The 16968-nt window shown below is 43.7% G+C and overlaps 1 long non-coding RNA gene across 6 annotated transcripts in view; it reads right to left on the bottom strand.

Annotated features, from left to right (window-relative positions):
• Positions 1-16968, bottom strand: part of LOC307181088 — a 430747-nt gene that overhangs the window by 142847 nt on the left and 270932 nt on the right. The window contains exon 4 of one of the 6 annotated variants that reach the window (XR_013825867.1): positions 13492-13577. The exons of the other annotated variants lie outside the window; for them this stretch is intronic. This is a non-coding gene — a long non-coding RNA (uncharacterized lncRNA). The remainder of the gene's footprint in view (positions 1-13491; positions 13578-16968) is intronic. 6 annotated transcript variants of the gene reach the window in all.

Below are 16968 nucleotides of genomic sequence, written 5' to 3'. Positions count from 1 at the left end.
CAGTTTGCAATTTCTGCGGAAGATGAACAGGAATAGTGAGAATCAATGAGAGGCTAGCTGGAGGTGTCTGAACGGGCAAATTTAACTCTCATTTCCCACCAGGAAGAGGAATTAACCAAAAACTCAGCATGCCTGGCTGGAACCAGATTAGGGCCTGAAGCCATCCTGCGGTGTTGCGGCCAGGTCACAAGAAAGCGAGTTGAAGAAAGGAGCTCAGGGGCACTGTAATTCACAAACCTGCAGAGTTATAAATGACAGCTATCGTCCAAAAATAGACTGAAGTAAGGCTGCCAAGAGGACTTGAAAGCGGGGCAGAATTGCAGGAAACCGATTTCAGGAGGTAGACTGGAATTGCATTGAAAGCATAGGAAAAGAGGCAGAACGTCCACAATGATGCACTTGGCCAAAAAGGGCGTATGCGTTTTTTCCTGAATATATTCAGGAAAAAACGCATACGCACTTTTTGGCCAACCAAGCAAGCTTGCAAAGGAAATCTGCACTACAATGAAGTCTCACTTCCCCCCGGTCAAAAGGGCCATCTGAAAAAAGTGTAAAATCCAGAAAGGCAGGACAGGCCATGGAGAACTGGGAGCCTTGTTATGCTGATGGGCGGGATGTAAATTGTCAACAACCACTCGGGAGAAGTGTATGGTGTTTCCTGAAACATCTAAAAAACAAAGCAACAGAACCTAGGGCACTTCCACTTATGGCCCTATAGCTTAGGGAAATTAAAATCAAAAAGACACAGCCACCCCAAAGTTTGGAACGGCTCTGTTTACAAGAACCTCGTTTACAGTACAAGTTCAACATCGCAGAAAGTGAAAAATGGATAAAGAAGTTGTGGTATTTACTTACAAAGCAATATCACTCAGCAATGAAATCTGTGTCATCAGGCCCTTAGCAGCACAATGAGTGGATTCAGGTATGATGATTCTAACTGAAATAAGTCACACAGAAAAAGAAACATCATAAGATATCAGTAATACACGGAATGTAAACTTGGCTACACAACAACTGAATTACAGAACAGAACAGGGTCTCAAATTTAGAAAACCAACTTATTCTTGCTTAAGGGTAAAGGTGAGTTGGGGTGCTGCATAAAACCAGAGATTGAAATGAGCACAGATAAAGTTCCTTAAGCCAAATATGGAATAGACAAGAGCTACTCCTTGCTCAACGAAATGGACTCAACACCCCATATTAAACGCCTAAGAATGTACATGACTAGTAAGTATCTTAAAACCTATGGATTGCTATGTCTCCGAAAGAGAATCAAGCATGTGTACAGGGGCATAAACGCAGCAGTGATAGGATTGGAGAGGTTCGGTGAGCAAATGAAGACCCTTTGAAGTCATATTGCATGGTACCCATTCCACGGGTCTCAACTCTCCAGGTTTAAGGTATTCTTCCTTCAGCTAAAACATGCATGTGGAACCTAGAGTATGATCAACCATGTGATCGGGAGACGTGTTCAAATATGTCTCAGTTTTCCTCCCCTGGTACTCGGGTGCAACATTCCAGACGCTTTACTAACACTCTCCCGACTTGGAGAGTCAGTCCCTTTAACCTCCTGTTTGGCCCAGTTTGCAATTTCTGCGGAAGATGAACAGGAATAGCGAGAACCAATGAGAGGCTAGCTGGAGGTGTCTGGACGGGCAAATTTAACTCTCATTTCCCACCAGGAAGAGGAATTAACCAAAGGCTCAGCATGTCGTGCCGGAACCAGATTAGGGCCTGAAGCCATCCTGCGGTGTTGCGGCCAGGTCACAAGAAAGCGAGTTGAAGAAAGGAGCTCAGGGGCACTGTAATTCACAAACCTGCAGAGTTATAAATGACAGCTATCGTCCAAAAATAGACTGAAGTAAGGCTGCCAAGAGGAGTTGAATGCGGGGCAGAATTGCAGGAAACCGATTTCAGGAGGTAGACTGGAATTGCATTGAAAGCATAGGAAAAGAGGCAGAACGTCCACAATGATGCACTTGGCCAAAAAGGGCGTATGCGTTTTTTCCTGAATATATTCAGGAAAAAACGCATACGCACTTTTTGGCCAACCAAGCACGCTTGCAAAGGAAATCTGCACTACAATGAAGTCTCACTTCCCCCCGGTCAAAAGGGCAATCTGAAAAAAGTGTAAAATCCAGAAAGGCAGGACAGGCCATGGAGAACTGGGAGACTTGTTATGCTGATGGGCGGGATGTAAATTGCCAACAACCACTCGGGAGAAGTGTATGGTGTTTCCTGAAACATCTAAAAAACAAAGCAACAGAACCTAGGGCACTTCCACTTATGGTCCTATAGCTTAGGGAAATTAAAATCAAAAAGACACAGCCACCCCAAAGTTTGGAACGGCTCTGTTTACAAGAACCTCGTTTACAGTACAAGTTCAACATCGCAGAAAGTGAAAAATGGATAAAGAAGTTGTGGTATTTACTTACAAAGCAATATCACTCAGCAATGAAATCTGTGTCATCAGGCCCTTAGCAGCACAATGAGTGGATTCAGGTATGATGATTCTAACTGAAATAAGTCACACAGAAAAAGAAACATCATAAGATATCAGTAATACACGGAATGTAAACTTGGCTACACAGGAACTGAATTACAGAACAGAACAGGGTCTCAAATTTAGAAAACCAACTTATGCTTGCTTAAGGGTAAAGGTGAGTTGGGGTGCTGCATAAAACCAGAGATTGAAATGAGCACAGATAAAGTTCCTTAGGCCAAATATGGAATAGACAAGAGCTACTCCTTGCTCAACGAAATGGACTCAACACCCCATATTAAACGCCTAAGAATGTACCTGACTAGTAAGTATCTTAAAACCTATGGATTGCTATGTCTCCAAAAGAGAATCAAGCGTGTGTACAGGGGCATAAACGCAGCAGTGATAGGATTGGAGAGGTTCGGTGAGCAAATGAAGACCCTTTGAAGTCATATTGCATGGTACCCATTCCACGGGTCTCAACTCTCCAGGTTTAAGGTATTCTTCCTTCAGCTAAAACATGCATGTGGAACCCAGAGTATGATCAACCATGTGAACGGGAGACGTGTTCAAATATGTCTCAGTTTTCCTCGCCTGGTACTCGGGTGCAACATTCCAGACGCTTTACTAACACTCTCCCGACTTGGAGAGTCAGTCCCTTTAACCTCCTGTTTGGCCCAGTTTGCAATTTCTGCGGAAGATGAACAGGAATAGTGAGAATCAATGAGAGGCTAGCTGGAGGTGTCTGAACGGGCAAATTTAACTCTCATTTCCCACCAGGAAGAGGAATTAACCAAAAACTCAGCATGCCTGGCCGGAACCAGATTAGGGCCTGAAGCCATCCTGCGGTGTTGCGGCCAGGTCACAAGAAAGCGAGTTGAAGAAAGGAGCTCAGGGGCACTGTAATTCACAAACCTGCAGAGTTATAAATGACAGCTATCGTCCAAAAATAGACTGAAGTAAGGCTGCCAAGAGGACTTGAAAGCGGGGCAGAATTGCAGGAAACCGATTTCAGGAGGTAGACTGGAATTGCATTGAAAGCATAGGAAGAGAGGCAGAACGTCCACAATGATGCACTTGGCCAAAAAGGGCGTATGCGTTTTTTCCTGAATATATTCAGGAAAAAACGCATACGCCCTTTTTGGCCAACCAAGCAAGCTTGCAAAGGAAATCTGCACTACAATGAAGTCTCACTTCCCCCCGGTCAAAAGGGCCATCTGAAAAAAGTGTAAAATCCAGAAAGGCAGGACAGGCCATGGAGAACTGGGAGCCTTGTTATGCTGATGGGCGGGATGTAAATTGCCAACAACCACTCGGGAGAAGTGTATGGTGTTTCCTGAAACATCTAAAAAACAAAGCAACAGAACCTAGGGCACTTCCACTTATGGTCCTATAGCTTAGGGAAATTAAAATCAAAAAGACACAGCCACCCCAAAGTTTGGAACGGCTCTGTTTACAAGAACCTCGTTTACAGTACAAGTTCAACATCGCAGAAAGTGAAAAATGGATAAAGAAGTTGTGGTATTTACTTACAAAGCAATATCACTCAGCAATGAAATCTGTGTCATCAGGCCCTTAGCATCACAATGAGTGGATTCAGGTATGATGATTCTAACTGAAATAAGTCACACAGAAAAAGAAACATCATAAGATATCAGTAATACACGGAATGTAAACTTGGCTACACAGGAACTGAATTACAGAACAGAACAGGGTCTCAAATTTAGAAAACCAACTTATGCTTGCTTAAGGGTAAAGGAGAGTTGGGGTGCTGCATAAAACCAGAGATTGAAATGAGCACAGATAAAGTTCCTTAGGCCAAATATGGAATAGACAAGAGCTACTCCTTGCTCAACAAAATGGACTCAACACCGCATATTAAACGCCTAAGAATGTACCTGACTAGTAAGTATCTTAAAACCTATGGATTGCTATGTCTCCAAAAGAGAATCAAGCGTGTGTACAGGGGCATAAACGCAGCAGTGATAGGATTGGAGAGGTTCGGTGAGCAAATGAAGACCCTTTGAAGTCATATTGCATGGTACCCATTCCACGGGTCTCAACTCTCCAGGTTTAAGGTATTCTTCCTTCAGCTAAAACATGCATGTGGAACCCAGAGTATGATCAACCATGTGAACGGGAGACGTGTTCAAATATGTCTCAGTTTTCCTCCCCTGGTACTCGGGTGCAACATTCCAGACGCTTTACTAACACTCTCCCGACTTGGAGAGTCAGTCCCTTTAACCTCCTGTTTGGCCCAGTTTGCAATTTCTGCGGAAGATGAACAGGAATAGTGAGAATCAATGAGAGGCTAGCTGGAGGTGTCTGAACGGGCAAATTTAACTCTCATTTCCCACCAGGAAGAGGAATTAACCAAAAACTCAGCATGCCTGGCTGGAACCAGATTAGGGCCTGAAGCCATCCTGCGGTGTTGCGGCCAGGTCACAAGAAAGCGAGTTGAAGAAAGGAGCTCAGGGGCACTGTAATTCACAAACCTGCAGAGTTATAAATGACAGCTATCGTCCAAAAATAGACTGAAGTAAGGCTGCCAAGAGGACTTGAAAGCGGGGCAGAATTGCAGGAAACCGATTTCAGGAGGTAGACTGGAATTGCATTGAAAGCATAGGAAAAGAGGCAGAACGTCCACAATGATGCACTTGGCCAAAAAGGGCGTATGCGTTTTTTCCTGAATATATTCAGGAAAAAACGCATACGCACTTTTTGGCCAACCAAGCAAGCTTGCAAAGGAAATCTGCACTACAATGAAGTCTCACTTCCCCCCGGTCAAAAGGGCCATCTGAAAAAAGTGTAAAATCCAGAAAGGCAGGACAGGCCATGGAGAACTGGGAGCCTTGTTATGCTGATGGGCGGGATGTAAATTGCCAACAACCACTCGGGAGAAGTGTATGGTGTTTCCTGAAACATCTAAAAAACAAAGCAACAGAACCTAGGGCACTTCCACTTATGGCCCTATAGCTTAGGGAAATTAAAATCAAAAAGACACAGCCACCCCAAAGTTTGGAACGGCTCTGTTTACAAGAACCTCGTTTACAGTACAAGTTCAACATCGCAGAAAGTGAAAAATGGATAAAGAAGTTGTGGTATTTACTTACAAAGCAATATCACTCAGCAATGAAATCTGTGTCATCAGGCCCTTAGCAGCACAATGAGTGGATTCAGGTATGATGATTCTAACTGATATAAGTCACACAGAAAAAGAAACATCATAAGATATCAGTAATACACGGAATGTAAACTTGGCTACACAACAACTGAATTACAGAACAGAACAGGGTCTCAAATTTAGAAAACCAACTTATTCTTGCTTAAGGGTAAAGGTGAGTTGGGGTGCTGCATAAAACCAGAGATTGAAATGAGCACAGATAAAGTTCCTTAAGCCAAATATGGAATAGACAAGAGCTACTCCTTGCTCAACGAAATGGACTCAACACCCCATATTAAACGCCTAAGAATGTACATTACTAGTAAGTATCTTAAAACCTATGGATTGCTATGTCTCCGAAAGAGAATCAAGCATGTGTACAGGGGCATAAACGCAGCAGTGATAGGATTGGAGAGGTTCGGTGAGCAAATGAAGACCCTTTGAAGTCATATTGCATGGTACCCATTCCACGGGTCTCAACTCTCCAGGTTTAAGGTATTCTTCCTTCAGCTAAAACATGCATGTGGAACCTAGAGTATGATCAACCATGTGAACGGGAGACGTGTTCAAATATGTCTCAGTTTTCCTCCCCTGGTACTCGGGTGCAACATTCCAGACGCTTTACTAACACTCTCCCCACTTGGAGAGTCAGTCCCTTTAACCTCCTGTTTGGCCCAGTTTGCAATTTCTGCGGAAGATGAACAGGAATAGCGAGAACCAATGAGAGGCTAGCTGGAGGTGTCTGGACGGGCAAATTTAACTCTCATTTCCCACCAGGAAGAGGAATTAACCAAAGGCTCAGCATGCCGGGCCGGAACCAGATTAGGGCCTGAAGCCATCCTGCGGTGTTGCGGCCAGGTCACAAGAAAGCGAGTTGAAGAAAGGAGCTCAGGGGCACTGTAATTCACAAACCTGCAGAGTTATAAATGACAGCTATCGTCCAAAAATAGACTGAAGTAAGGCTGCCAAGAGGACTTGAAAGCGGGGCAGAATTGCAGGAAACCGATTTCAGGAGGTAGACTGGAATTGCATTGAAAGCATAGGAAAAGAGGCAGAACGTCCACAATGATGCACTTGGCCAAAAAGGGCGTGTACGTTTTTTCCTGAATATATTCAGGAAAAAACGCATACGCACTTTTTGGCCAACCAAGCAAGCTTGCAAAGGAAATCTGCACTACAATGAAGTCTCACTTCCCCCCGGTCAAAAGGGCCATCTGAAAAAAGTGTAAAATCCAGAAAGGCAGGACAGGCCATGGAGAACTGGGAGCCTTGTTATGCTGATGGGCGGGATGTAAATTGCCAACAGACACTTGGGAGAAGTGTATGGTGTTTCCTGAAACATCTAAAAAACAAAGCAACAGAGCCTAGGGCACTGCCACTTATGGTCCTATAGCTTAGGGAAATTAAAATCAAAATGACACAGCCACCCCAAAGTTTGGGACGCCTCTGTTTACAAGAACATCGTTTACAGTACAAGTTCAACATTGCAGAAAGTGAAAAATGGATAAAGAAGTTGTGGTATTTACTTACAAAGCAATATCACTCAGCAATGAAATCTATGTCATCAGGCCCTTAGCATCACAATGAGTGGATTCAGGTATGATGATTCTAACTGAAATAAGTCACACAGAAAAAGAAACATCATAAGATATCAGTAATACACGGAATGTAAACTTGGCTACACAGGAACTGAATTACAGAACAGAACAGGGTCTCAAATTTAGAAAACCAACTTATGCTTGCTTAAGGGTAAAGGTGAGTTGGGGTGCTGCATAAAACCAGAGATTGAAATGAGCACAGATAAAGTTCCTTAGGCCAAATATGGAATAGACAAGAGCTACTCCTTGCTCAACGAAATGGACTCAACACCGCATATTAAACGCCTAAGAATGTACCTGACTAGTAAGTATCTTAAAACCTATGGATTGCTATGTCTCCAAAAGAGAATCAAGCGTGTGTACAGGGGCATAAACGCAGCAGTGATAGGATTGGAGAGGTTCGGTGAGCAAATGAAGACCCTTTGAAGTCATATTGCATGGTACCCATTCCACGGGTCTCAACTCTCCAGGTTTAAGGTATTCTTCCTTCAGCTAAAACATGCATGTGGAACCCAGAGTATGATCAACCATGTGAACGGGAGACGTGTTCAAATATGTCTCAGTTTTCCTCCCCTGGTACTCGGGTGCAACATTCCAGACGCTTTACTAACACTCTCCCGACTTGGAGAGTCAGTCCCTTTAACCTCCTGTTTGGCCCAGTTTGCAATTTCTGCGGAAGATGAACAGGAATAGTGAGAATCAATGAGAGGCTAGCTGGAGGTGTCTGAACGGGCAAATTTAACTCTCATTTCCCACCAGGAAGAGGAATTAACCAAAAACTCAGCATGCCTGGCCGGAACCAGATTAGGGCCTGAAGCCATCCTGCGGTGTTGCGGCCAGGTCACAAGAAAGCGAGTTGAAGAAAGGAGCTCAGGGGCACTGTAATTCACAAACCTGCAGAGTTATAAATGACAGCTATCGTCCAAAAATATACTGAAGTAAGGCTGCCAAGAGGACTTGAAAGCGGGGCAGAATTGCAGGAAACCGATTTCAGGAGGTAGACTGGAATTGCATTGAAAGCATAGGAAAAGAGGCAGAACGTCCACAATGATGCACTTGGCCAAAAAAGGCATATGCGTTTTTTCCTGAATATATTCAGGAAAAAACGCATACGCCCTTTTTGGCCAACCAAGCAAGCTTGCAAAGGAAATCTGCACTACAATGAAGTCTCACTTCCCCCCGGTCAAAAGGGCCATCTGAAAAAAGTGTAAAATCCAGAAAGGCAGGACAGGCCATGGAGAACTGGGAGCCTTGTTATGCTGATGGGCGGGATGTAAATTGCCAACAACCACTCGGGAGAAGTGTATGGTGTTTCCTGAAACAACTAAAAAACAAAGCAACAGAACCTAGGGCACTTCCACTTATGGCCCTATAGCTTAGGGAAATTAAAATAAAAAAGACACAGCCACCCCAAAGTTTGGAACGGCTCTGTTTACAAGAACCTCGTTTACAGTACAAGTTCAACATCGCAGAAAGTGAAAAATGGATAAAGAAGTTGTGGTATTTACTTACAAAGCAATATCACTCAGCAATGAAATCTGTGTCATCAGGCCCTTAGCAGCACAATGAGTGGATTCAGGTATGATGATTCTAACTGATATAAGTCACACAGAAAAAGAAACATCATAAGATATCAGTAATACACGGAATGTAAACTTGGCTACACAACAACTGAATTACAGAACAGAACAGGGTCTCAAATTTAGAAAACCAACTTATTCTTGCTTAAGGGTAAAGGTGAGTTGGGGTGCTGCATAAAACCAGAGATTGAAATGAGCACAGATAAAGTTCCTTAAGCCAAATATGGAATAGACAAGAGCTACTCCTTGCTCAACGAAATGGACTCAACACCCCATATTAAACGCCTAAGAATGTACATGACTAGTAAGTATCTTAAAACCTATGGATTGCTATGTCTCCGAAAGAGAATCAAGCATGTGTACAGGGGCATAAACGCAGCAGTGATAGGATTGGAGAGGTTCGGTGAGCAAATGAAGACCCTTTGAAGTCATATTGCATGGTACCCATTCCACGGGTCTCAACTCTCCAGGTTTAAGGTATTCTTCCTTCAGCTAAAACATGCATGTGGAACCTAGAGTATGATCAACCATGTGATCGGGAGACGTGTTCAAATATGTCTCAGTTTTCCTCCCCTGGTACTCGGGTGCAACATTCCAGACGCTTTACTAACACTCTCCCGACTTGGAGAGTCAGTCCCTTTAACCTCCTGTTTGGCCCAGTTTGCAATTTCTGCGGAAGATGAACAGGAATAGCGAGAACCAATGAGAGGCTAGCTGGAGGTGTCTGGACGGGCAAATTTAACTCTCATTTCCCACCAGGAAGAGGAATTAACCAAAGGCTCAGCATGCCGGGCCGGAACCAGATTAGGGCCTGAAGTCATCCTGCGGTGTTGCGGCCAGCTCAAAAGAAAGCGAGTTGAAGAAACGAGCTCAGGGGCACTGTAATTCACAAACCTGCAGAGTTATAAATGACAGCTATCGTCCAAAAATAGACTGAAGTAAGGCTGCCAAGAGGACTTGAAAGCGGGGCAGAATTGCAGGAAACCGATTTCAGGAGGTAGACTGGAATTGCATTGAAAGCATAGGAAAAGAGGCAGAACGTCCACAATGATGCACTTGGCCAAAAAGGGCGTATGCGTTTTTTCCTGAATATATTCAGGAAAAAACGCATACGCTCTTTTTGGCCAACCAAGCAAGCTTGCAAAGGAAATCTGCACTACAATGAAGTCTCACTTCCCCCCGGTCAAAAGGGCCATCTGAAAAAAGTGTAAAATCCAGAAAGGCAGGACAGGCCATGGAGAACTGGGAGCCTTGTTATGCTGATGGGCGGGATGTAAATTGCCAACAACCACTCGGGAGAAGTGTATGGTGTTTCCTGAAACAACTAAAAAACAAAGCAACAGAACCTAGGGCACTTCCACTTATGGCCCTATAGCTTAGGGAAATTAAAATCAAAAAGACACAGCCACCCCAAAGTTTGGAACGGCTCTGTTTACAAGAACCTCGTTTACAGTACAAGTTCAACATCGCAGAAAGTGAAAAATGGATAAAGAAGTTGTGGTATTTACTTACAAAGCAATATCACTCAGCAATGAAATCTGTGTCATCAGGCCCTTAGCAGCACAATGAGTGGATTCAGGTATGATGATTCTAACTGATATAAGTCACACAGAAAAAGAAACATCATAAGATATCAGTAATACACGGAATGTAAACTTGGCTACACAACAACTGAATTACAGAACAGAACAGGGTCTCAAATTTAGAAAACCAACTTATTCTTGCTTAAGGGTAAAGGTGAGTTGGGGTGCTGCATAAAACCAGAGATTGAAATGAGCACAGATAAAGTTCCTTAAGCCAAATATGGAATAGACAAGAGCTACTCCTTGCTCAACGAAATGGACTCAACACCCCATATTAAACGCCTAAGAATGTACATGACTAGTAAGTATCTTAAAACCTATGGATTGCTATGTCTCCGAAAGAGAATCAAGCATGTGTACAGGGGCATAAACGCAGCAGTGATAGGATTGGAGAGGTTCGGTGAGCAAATGAAGACCCTTTGAAGTCATATTGCATGGTACCCATTCCACGGGTCTCAACTCTCCAGGTTTAAGGTATTCTTCCTTCAGCTAAAACATGCATGTGGAACCTAGAGTATGATCAACCATGTGATCGGGAGACGTGTTCAAATATGTCTCAGTTTTCCTCCCCTGGTACTCGGGTGCAACATTCCAGACGCTTTACTAACACTCTCCCGACTTGGAGAGTCAGTCCCTTTAACCTCCTGTTTGGCCCAGTTTGCAATTTCTGCGGAAGATGAACAGGAATAGCGAGAACCAATGAGAGGCTAGCTGGAGGTGTCTGGACGGGCAAATTTAACTCTCATTTCCCACCAGGAAGAGGAATTAACCAAAGGCTCAGCATGCCGGGCCGGAACCAGATTAGGGCCTGAAGTCATCCTGCGGTGTTGCGGCCAGCTCAAAAGAAAGCGAGTTGAAGAAACGAGCTCAGGGGCACTGTAATTCACAAACCTGCAGAGTTATAAATGACAGCTATCGTCCAAAAATAGACTGAAGTAAGGCTGCCAAGAGGACTTGAAAGCGGGGCAGAATTGCAGGAAACCGATTTCAGGAGGTAGACTGGAATTGCATTGAAAGCATAGGAAAAGAGGCAGAACGTCCACAATGATGCACTTGGCCAAAAAGGGCGTATGCGTTTTTTCCTGAATATATTCAGGAAAAAACGCATACGCTCTTTTTGGCCAACCAAGCAAGCTTGCAAAGGAAATCTGCACTACAATGAAGTCTCACTTCCCCCCGGTCAAAAGGGCCATCTGATAAAAGTGTAAAATCCAGAAAGGCAGGACAGGCCATGGAGAACTGGGAGCCTTGTTATGCTGATGGGCGGGATGTAAATTGCCAACAACCACTCGGGAGAAGTGTATGGTGTTTCCTGAAACATCTGAAAAACAAAGCAACAGAGCCTAGGGCACTTCCACTTATGGTCCTATAGCTTAGGGAAATTAAAATCAAAAAGACACAGCCACCCCAAAGTTTGGGACGCCTCCGTTTACAAGAACCTCGTTTACCGTACAAGTTCAATATCACAGAAAGTGAAAAATGGATAAAGAACTTGTGGTACTTACGTACAATGCAGTATCACTCAGCAATTAAATCTATGTCATCAGGCCCATAGCAGCATAATGAGTGGATTCAGGTACGATGATTCTAACTGAAATAAGTCACACAGAAAAAGAAACATCATAAGATATCACTAATACACGGAATGTAAACTTGGTTACACAGGAACTGCATTCCAAAACAGAACAGGGTCTCAAATTTAGAAAACCAACTTATACTTGCTTAAGGGGAAAGGTGAGTTGGGGTGCTGCATAAAACCAGAGATTGAAATGAGCACAGATAAAGTTCCTTAAGCCAAATATGGAATAGACAAGCGCTACTCCTTGCTCAACGAAATGGACTCAACACCGCATATTAAACGCCTAAGAATGTACCTGACTTGTAAGTATCTTAAAACCTATGGATTGCTATGTCTCCAAAAGAGAATCAAGCATGTGTACAGTGGCATAAACGCAGCAGTGATAGGATTGGAGAGGTTCGGTGAGCAAATGAAGACCCTTTGAAGTCATATTGCATGGTACCCATTCCACGGGTTTCAACTACCCAGGTTTAAGGTATTCTTCCTTCAGCTAAAACATGCATGTGGAACCTAGAGTATGATCAACCATGTGATCGGGAGACGTGTTCAAATATGTCTCAGTTTTCCTCCCCTGGTACTCGGGTGCAACATTCCAGACGCTTTTCTAACACTCTCCCCACTTGGAGAGTCAGTCCCTTTAACCTCCTGTTTGGCCCAGTTTGCAATTTCTGCGGAAGATGAACAGGAATAGCGAGAACCAATGAGAGGCTAGCTGGAGGTGTCTGGACGGGCAAATTTAACTCTCATTTCCCACCAGGAAGAGGAATTAACCAAAAGCTCAGCATGCCGGGCCGGAACCAGATTAGGGCCTGAAGCCATCCTGCGGTGTTGCGGCCAGGTCACAAGAAAGCGAGTTGAAGAAAGGAGCTCAGGGGCACTGTAATTCACAAACCTGCAGAGTTATAAATGACAGCTATCGTCCAAAAATAGACTGAAGTAAGGCTGCCAAGAGGATTTGAAAGCGGGACAGAATTGCAGGAAACCGATTTCAGGAGGTAGACTGGAATTGCATTGAAAGCATAGGAAAAGAGGCAGAACGTCCACAATGATGCACTTGGCCAAAAAGGGCGTATGCGTTTTTTCCTGAATATATTCAGGAAAAAACGCATACGCCCTTTTTGGCCAACCAAGCAAGCTTGCAAAGGAAATCTGCACTACAATGAAGTCTCACTTCCCCCCGGTCAAAAGAGTCATCTGAAAAAAGTGTAAAATCCAGAAAGGCAGGACAGGCCATGGAGAACTGGGAGCCTTGTTATGCTGATGGGCGGGATGTAAATTGCCAACCGACACTCCGGAAAAGTGTATGGTGTTTCCTGAAACATCTAAAAAACAAAGCAACAGAGCCTAGGGCACTGCCACTTATGGTCCTATAGCTTAGGGAAATTAAAATCAAAAAGACACAGCCACCCCAAAGTTTGGAATGGCTCTGTTTACAAGAACCTCGTTTACAGTACAAGTTCAACATCGCAGAAAGTGAAAAATGGATAAAGAAGTTGTGGTATTTACTTAAAAAGCAATATCACTCAGCAATGAAATCTATGTCATCAGGCCCTTAGCAACACAATGAGTGGATTCAGGTATGATGATTCTAACTGAAATAAGTCACACAGAAAAAGAAACATCATAAGATATCAGTAATACACGGAATGTAAACTTGGCTACACAGGAACTGAATTACAGAACAGAACAGGGTCTCAAATTTAGAAAACCAACTTATGCTTGCTTAAGGGTAAAGGTGAGTTGGGGTGCTGCATAAAACCAGAGATTGAAATGAGCACAGATAAAGTTCCTTAGGCCAAATATGGAATAGACAAGAGCTACTCCTTGCTCAACGAAATGGACTCAACACCGCATATTAAACGCCTAAGAATGTACCTGACTTGTAAGTATCTTAAAACCTATGGATTGCTATGTCTCCAAAAGAGAATCAAGCGTGTGTACAGGGGCATAAACGCAGCAGTGATAGGATTGGAGAGGTTCGGTGAGCAAATGAAGACCCTTTGAAGTCATATTGCATGGTACCCATTCCACGGGTCTCAACTCTCCAGGTTTAAGGTATTCTTCCTTCAGCTAAAACATGCATGTGGAACCCAGAGTATGATCAACCATGTGAACGGGAGACGTGTTCAAATATGTCTCAGTTTTCCTCCCCTGGTACTCGGGTGCAACATTCCAGACGCTTTACTAACACTCTCCCGACTTGGAGAGTCAGTCCCTTTAACCTCCTGTTTGGCCCAGTTTGCAATTTCTGTGGAAGATGAACAGGAATAGTGAGAATCAATGAGAGGCTAGCTGGAGGTGTCTGAACGGGCAAATTTAACTCTCATTTCCCACCAGGAAGAGGAATTAACCAAAAACTCAGCATGCCTGGCCGGAACCAGATTAGGGCCTGAAGCCATCCTGCGGTGTTGCGGCCAGGTCACAAGAAAGCGAGTTGAAGAAAGGAGCTCAGGGGCACTGTAATTCACAAACCTGCAGAGTTATAAATGACAGCTATCGTCCAAAAATATACTGAAGTAAGGCTGCCAAGAGGACTTGAAAGCGGGGCAGAATTGCAGGAAACCGATTTCAGGAGGTAGACTGGAATTGCATTGAAAGCATAGGAAAAGAGGCAGAACGTCCACAATGATGCACTTGGCCAAAAAGGGCATATGCGTTTTTTCCTGAATATATTCAGGAAAAAACGCATACGCCCTTTTTGGCCAACCAAGCAAGCTTGCAAAGGAAATCTGCACTACAATGAAGTCTCACTTCCCCCCGGTCAAAAGGGCCATCTGAAAAAAGTGTAAAATCCAGAAAGGCAGGACAGGCCATGGAGAACTGGGAGCCTTGTTATGCTGATGGGCGGGATGTAAATTGCCAACAACCACTCGGGAGAAGTGTATGGTGTTTCCTGAAACAACTAAAAAACAAAGCAACAGAACCTAGGGCACTTCCACTTATGGCCCTATAGCTTAGGGAAATTAAAATCAAAAAGACACAGCCACCCCAAAGTTTGGAACGGCTCTGTTTACAAGAACCTCGTTTACAGTACAAGTTCAACATCGCAGAAAGTGAAAAATGGATAAAGAAGTTGTGGTATTTACTTACAAAGCAATATCACTCAGCAATGAAATCTGTGTCATCAGGCCCTTAGCAGCACAATGAGTGGATTCAGGTATGATGATTCTAACTGAAATAAGTCACACAGAAAAAGAAACATCATAAGATATCAGTAATACACGGAATGTAAACTTGGCTACACAACAACTGAATTACAGAACAGAACAGGGTCACAAATTTAGAAAACCAACTTATTCTTGCTTAAGGGTAAAGGTGAGTTGGGGTGCTGCATAAAACCAGAGATTGAAATGAGCACAGATAAAGTTCCTTAAGCCAAATATGGAATAGACAAGAGCTACTCCTTGCTCAACGAAATGGACTCAACACCCCATATTAAACGCCTAAGAATGTACATGACTAGTAAATATCTTAAAACCTATGGATTGCTATGTCTCCGAAAGAGAATCAAGCATGTGTACAGGGGCATAAACGCAGCAGTGATAGGATTGGAGAGGTTCGGTGAGCAAATGAAGACCCTTTGAAGTCATATTGCATGGTACCCATTCCACGGGTCTCAACTCTCCAGGTTTAAGGTATTCTTCCTTCAGCTAAAACATGCATGTGGAACCTAGAGTATGATCAACCATGTGATCGGGAGACGTGTTCAAATATGTCTCAGTTTTCCTCCCCTGGTACTCGGGTGCAACATTCCAGACACTTTACTAACACTCTCCCCACTTGGAGAGTCAGTCCCTTTAACCTCCTGTTTGGCCCAGTTTGCAATTTCTGCGGAAGATGAACAGGAATAGCGAGAACCAATGAGAGGCTAGCTGGAGGTGTCTGGACGGGCAAATTTAACTCTCATTTCCCACCAGGAAGAGGAATTAACCAAAGGCTCAGCATGCCGGGCCGGAACCAGATTAGGGCCTGAAGTCATCCTGCGGTGTTGCGGCCAGCTCAAAAGAAAGCGAGTTGAAGAAACGAGCTCAGGGGCACTGTAATTCACAAACCTGCAGAGTTATAAATGACAGCTATCGTCCAAAAATAGACTGAAGTAAGGCTGCCAAGAGGACTTGAAAGCGGGGCAGAATTGCAGGAAACCGATTTCAGGAGGTAGACTGGAATTGCATTGAAAGCATAGGAAAAGAGGCAGAACGTCCACAATGATGCACTTGGCCAAAAAGGGCGTATGCGTTTTTTCCTGAATATATTCAGGAAAAAACGCATACGCTCTTTTTGGCCAACCAAGCAAGCTTGCAAAGGAAATCTGCACTACAATGAAGTCTCACTTCCCCCCGGTCAAAAGGGCCATCTGAAAAAAGTGTAAAATCCAGAAAGGCAGGACAGGCCATGGAGAACTGGGAGCCTTGTTATGCTGATGGGCGGGATGTAAATTGCCAACAACCACTCAGGAGAAGTGTATGGTGTTTCCTGAAACATCTGAAAAACAAAGCAACAGAGCCTAGGGCACTTCCACTTATGGTCCTATAGCTTAGGGAAATTAAAATCAAAAAGACACAGCCACCCCAAAGTTTGGGACGCCTCCGTTTACAAGAACCTCGTTTACCGTACAAGTTCAATATCACAGAAAGTGAAAAATGGATAAAGAACTTGTGGTACTTACGTACAATGCAGTATCACTCAGCAATTAAATCTATGTCATCAGGCCCATAGCAGCATAATGAGTGGATTCAGGTACGATGATTCTAACTGAAATAAGTCACACAGAAAAAGAAACATCATAAGATATCACTAATACACGGAATGTAAACTTGGTTACACAGGAACTGCATTCCAAAACAGAACAGGGTCTCAAATTTAGAAAACCAACTTATACTTGCTTAAGGGGAAAGGTGAGTTAGGGTGCTGCATAAAACCAGAGATTGAAATGAGCACAGATAAAGTTCCTTAAGCCAAATATGGAATAGACAAGCGCTACTC

Source organism: Stenella coeruleoalba (assembly GCF_951394435.1).
Source record: "Stenella coeruleoalba genome assembly, contig: scaffold_109, whole genome shotgun sequence".
Lineage (NCBI taxonomy): Eukaryota > Metazoa > Chordata > Mammalia > Artiodactyla > Delphinidae > Stenella > Stenella coeruleoalba.
The sequence above is the reverse complement of the archived record's forward strand: the minus strand, read 5'-3'. Positions and strand labels throughout refer to the sequence as shown.